Consider the following 5,988-nt stretch of genomic DNA (forward strand, 5'->3'; position numbering starts at 1 on the left):
GAGAAGTGTACACCTGTTCCAATCATAGCAGTGAGCGGCCATGGCAAGTTTGCCATGCCCATTCCATTCTCCTGGGCATATCTTTTGATATCTCCAGCCATTAATTTGGCAGAGGGCATTAAAAAAAGGGAATAAATTATATTGATTAAGCATAAATTGCATTAAACAAGGGGTATAACTGCATTGTTAGGGAATATTTATAGGTGGTGGTTGTCAGATCTGCACCATAAAAAATCTCTGAATTTTGGAAGTTAATACTCGTACCATTTGAAGTCCACAGTCGTTCCTTTTCTGAAGAGTATACCCATCATCTCCCTTCTAAAGCATACACCCATGTCCTCAACAAAGCGTACATCCATACCATCTTGGAAGTGTACAACTGTATCATAAAAATTTAAAAATAAATTCACATAGGGGGGTCGAGCACTATAATTCCACACATTAATGCATTTTTATTTGGGAAAATTCATGCAAAATAACCCTATTTTTTATGATATAAACTCTCCTAATGCTCCCTCGCTCATAAGGTCAAACCCATTGGTCAATACAGCTTGGAGCCAAGGGTGCTAGTCTAGTCTTTGATAGCACCAGTGAGAGTGAAGATCATCCAAGCATGGGATGAGTTACTCTTGACCTCCTCAAGACAAGAGAACTAGTGGCTCAGTGTATGGATAGACAATCTATCGAGAACGACCCTGCCTCTCCTACACATTCATAGAGAATCCTTGCTTTGAGGCTCTGCAACTTTATCCTATGAAACGCACAGTCATACGAGCCACATCCCAGGGTGAGAAGTATGGAAAACCAACAGGAAAGAGAGACCACACCGCCTGTAGATCCTAGAGCGAAAATAGGGCAAACTGAGAGCCGTCCAACCCACAGTGATCCACCTATCTAGAGGGCCATGCCCGTGTCCAATTCATACTAAGCCAGAGAACAATACTAAACCAAGGACCAGATCCAGCTCTCCAAGGGCTCGAAATGTCGTATCAGAGAGAAAGGGCCTTACCATATCAACCTGGGCCACTAGTATACCAACGATACCAACCTCAGGGAGGAGCATATCCAAGGTACCACATGGGGCCACTTGAGGCACAACCCAATCGACCCATGAAACAAGGACCATCTGGCCCAGCTCCTCCACCCACTGTTCCCCAACCATCACCCACTCCAGCCATGGCAGGGCTAACACCTAAAATCTTGAGAATATCCATGGAAATAGGGAGGGGTGGTTGCTGGAATCATGCCTCCAGTACCAGCTCAACTAGTATATGGGCCCAGACAAGAGCGGAACAACCCACACACATCTCTAAACTAATCACTAAATTCGATGGGACTAGAGATCCCATACTGCACTTAGAGATGTTTAACCAAATTTGCAAAGCCTTCGGCCATGTGGAAAGCCGGCCAATGGTTTAGGTCCTTAAAACCAGAAGACAAGGCCACCTTTGAAGCCTTGAAAGAAGCCTTCAAGGTTGGATATTCTTGTGTTAAGGAACTAGATGGAGTCCTGTTGAGCAGCTGCATAATGTTAAACAAAAGGATGGTGAAACCATCTGAGATTACATCAACGGGGTAAAATATATCCACTCCCATTATCGTGCTCGAGAAAACTTCTCTGATGAAAGGCTAATTGGGAGATTTCTGGAAGGCCTAGAGGATGTACCCCTACACAATTCCTTGTATGCCTTGGCCCATACCTCCTTTGAGCAATTTTGCAGGAGTGCTATGGACTTCAAGGACAATTGCAAGAGAACAAGTTACCGAGAACTCTACGAGCATACGCATCAGAAGCCTTATTCAAGACCACCAACACCCAAAGAGGTATCTTGGTAGAGAGATAAGAGAAGGGAGAGGAGAAGAGAAGATTAACACCAACAATCAAGCAAGCAAGCATATGTAACACAAGCAAGCAACCACAAGCTCAAGAGAGTGAGTGAGTGAGAGAGAGAGAGAGAGAGCAATAATAAATTAAGACAAATGGGATTGTCCCCCTTTTCATATTCCATAAAATGTCTTATATACATGAGCTCACTTTTTACAATGGTCAGCCACCCATTTACAATTGGGGGCTCAAAACTAGCTTTCTAGCTCTATATACATCTCATTCTTACAACTGGATTTACACAAGCCACATTAGGGGAAATTTGGGCTCATTTTTGGGCCCTCTAAGGGAGTTTTTGCCATCTTTGCCTTGAAAATGGGGCTGCGGCGGTGAACATTTCTTATCTTATGTTAAAACCCCATCATATGACATATCATTAGAAAGATCATGAAAAGTAGATCTTGTAATTTCAAACTCTAAAACATTTGGAGTTTCTAAGCTCAAGATATACCATTTTCCTCAAAATCAAGTTTAAAGGCTACCGTAACGGTCCACATCATCACTTTTGAACCTACTTTTTGTACATCTTCCATGGGTCATGTCCAAACCACATGATGTTATATATCAATGGAGTAGATTCTATATATGCAACCTCCAAAAAAATTGGAGTTGATTTACAAAAAAATTTACCATGGCTCCATTTTTTATGATGTGGCATTCCTTAGAGGGCCCTAAAATGAGCCCAAATTTTCGCTAATGTAAGCTCCGTCATCCCATATCTCTTTTATCAATAAGCTCTTGCGATGTTACAAAAAAATAAGTCACAAGAAGCATGACCACGAAAAATGATGTTAATCGAAGTGCTTAATACTCCCTCCCTAATTCCCGACCATCCCTTGAAGCTGGTAATGGATCTAACAGTAGTAGATCGAGTAGGTGCAGACAAAGTCGTGTCGCAAGATAAGGTGCAGGGTCTCGATGATGGAAGACATGCTAGATCATCCAGAATGTTGTCTTCATCATATCTTCAAATGTTCGGAGGCGCTAGGTAGGCATCCATTGGATGCATTCGTAGTATGCAAATAGTTGCTTCAATGTTGGCCCTTTGTTTTGTTAACAATCATAATATGGGATTGATCATGGTGCTAGATACAAGATTAAGCATAAGAACTAAAGTGAATTAAACCACACAAAATGCAAGATCTCTATTGCATTCACAAATGAAACATACAATGATATATGCCTTTTAGCCTTATCCAACTTTACACATTAGCATCCATGTGTGGCACTCCCTTTTCCACTTTTTTGGTCAACACTCACACACCATAGAATATCACATGTGGCATTCTTATCTTACCACAATATCTTACACTTCTAGAGTGCTTTCCCACGTACACACAACACCTCTCAACATCCCTCTTAATCGAGGTGTTTCACAACTCACCCATCACCCATATCAATGTAGTATTGCATAACCGCAATCGTTACCTCTCAACACTCCCCCTTAACATCCCTCTTAATCGAGGTGTTTCACAACTCACCCATCACCCATATCAATGTATTATTGCACAACCACAATTGCTACCTCTCAACACTCCCCCTCAATTATACATTGGAGTGTCCGTCAAACATGGTTAAACACATCTAGACCCGCTCCTACATGTGTCAACGTACATGTGCCGTATCTAACCAATGTAGACACCAAGTTAATTTGAGCACCACTCGCTCAGGTGAAACCACCCTAGTCCTTTTTGAATCATCGCAGTGTTTGGGAAAGGCACTAACCCCTATGCACACCACCACTTGCGAGCCACCTACTCTCACAACCATCTCGAAGTGTATCGAGAATCACACATGCAAATCCACTCATTTTGAGCTACTCAGTGAGCTAGGGTATGGTTACCCTCATACCAATGGGTGAATCAACACATTCCTAAACGAGAGCAACTTTCAAAGAAGATCAATCCTAAAGAGACTTACCTTGGATAGAGGTATGGAAGCTTCTTGTCCTTCTTCAAAGCTGCTTCTCTTTCTTCTCTTCCTTGTTCACCCTTTGCTTCTCTTTCTTCTCTTCCTTGTTCACCCTCTTCTCTTGTGTGCTTGGAGATGATTGTGTAAGCTTGTAGATAAGTGTGGGTGCTTGAAGATAAGTGTGGACGCTAGGCTATGGATCTGCTAATAGCAAAGCAAGCCCGTTAAAAGTATGTGAAGAAAAGCAAGCCTGCTAAAAGTAGGTTTGAAAATGAAAATCGCGTCTACAGGAGCGTCTAATGTCGCGTCTAAAACCACGTTTAATTGCACATTTACAGCAGTTTAGATGCACCTATAGACGCATACCACACAGAACAGATGCGGTTTTAGACGCGGTATTAGACGCAACAGAGAGTTTTCAGATTAAATATTTGATACAAAAGCAATTTTTTTGGGTTGTTTATTTATAGGATGTCTTCATCTTCAACAAGTAGCTCCAGTGAGGATGAATCCCTTCGTATCCACCATCGCAAAATGTGGTTGGAGAAAAAAATCAAAGGTATGTGTGATCGATGTCGAGGAAACATGTATCGTGCACGCAGGATTACACTCAATCACATCTCAAAGTATGGAGAATGGGATGCGACCGTAAACATGGTAAGTGTTAAAGAGTTAAGGTTGATTGAGATACCTATGGGTGTTCATATGTTTGAGTTATGATCCCGTTTTAATTTGATACAGGATGTAGTGCCACACCCGCATATGTTGCCCTATGCTCGTTTATGAGGAGGCAAAGCGTCGGCGATATGAGGTGGGATCTTCAAGAGGGATCATTATGGATGCATGGAGTGATAATGATAGTAGCCCTCTACCATTACCTCATGAAGCCGTGGAAGAGGAGGTGTTTGATGATATGGTGCGGGATTTATATGTCCATCAATCCGAAGGGAGGGATGATAGCATGGAGCAGCATGATCTTTTTACCGCAGCATCGACTCCACTGTTTGAGGGGTGCACATTCTCTGTTCTACGTGCCTCCCTTGAGTTACTAAACTTGCAAACCATCTATGGATGGAGCAATTCAAGTTTGAATGCATTACTCAAGTAAGCTTTAAAGTCTATTTTGCAAACATGGTGAATTATGCTAGTGGGTCAATTACTCGAATGCTCTTCCTCATTTATGGTCTTCACATGCATGCTATTGTGTAAAATGCTTCCAAGGGAGAATAAATTACGGACCTCAAGAGATATGGCAAGGCAACATGTGACCTCTCTTGGAGGATTAGATTACAAGTGCATCCATGCATGCGTCAACGATTATGTTTTGTTTCGTGGACTACATAAGGAAGCAAGAGAGTGTCCTACTTGTGGAGAGGCAAGATATAGAGCAGATCTCAAAACTTTGGATGTGCCTCGTAAGGTTCTGCGACATTTTCCCATAATCCCTCGCATCCAACATATGTTCAAGTGCAAATCCATTGCAGAGCTCATGTCATGGCATTCCTCCCATCAATCAACCGATGGTACTATACATGCACGATGGTTGTTCTTCCTCGAGCGTTTCATGAAGACCTTGAAGGGTTTCGTGAGACAAAATGCAAGACCCGAAGGTAGCATGGCCGAGGGTTGATACAAGAGTCACTTGTATATATTTTTGAGTTTCTTGTTGATGTGGATAGCTCTCTCCCACGACTATGGAGAGATGATGAAGACCTAAGGATGACCTCTATTGTGCCTCAATTGTGCCTCAAGGGAAAGGACACAACAAAGTAATAGACACGTAGTTGCTTGATAATATCAACCTCTATTGCGTGCTTAATAGTGATGTGATGAAAAGATGGGTGACAAGATATGAGGATGCAAAGGCAAGAAGACAAGAAGAAAGGGCCCTCTTTCGTACACACCACGGATCTCGTGTGCCATACCCTCAGTATCTAAGAGCACTTCCAAAGGATATTCATGTGGATTGGCTACTTGATGAAATGGAGAAAGCAGAGAAAGATGAGGGGATGCATATCACAATGGAAGAATGGGAGTATGCTAGGGGATGCATGAGCAAGGTCGGTATATAGAATGTTATGCATAAGTTAGGAGCTTTCAATAATTTAGATTGCTTATTTAATTGATTTTGTCTTGGTGTAGTGCACTATGTTTAATGCTATATGGTGTCAGGGCAAGCATTTTCGAACACA

The sequence above is a fragment of the Cibotium barometz genome, chromosome 28, assembly GCF_041138505.1.
Source record: "Cibotium barometz isolate CiBa-2024 chromosome 28, ASM4113850v1, whole genome shotgun sequence".
Taxonomy (NCBI): Eukaryota; Viridiplantae; Streptophyta; class Polypodiopsida; order Cyatheales; family Cibotiaceae; genus Cibotium; species Cibotium barometz.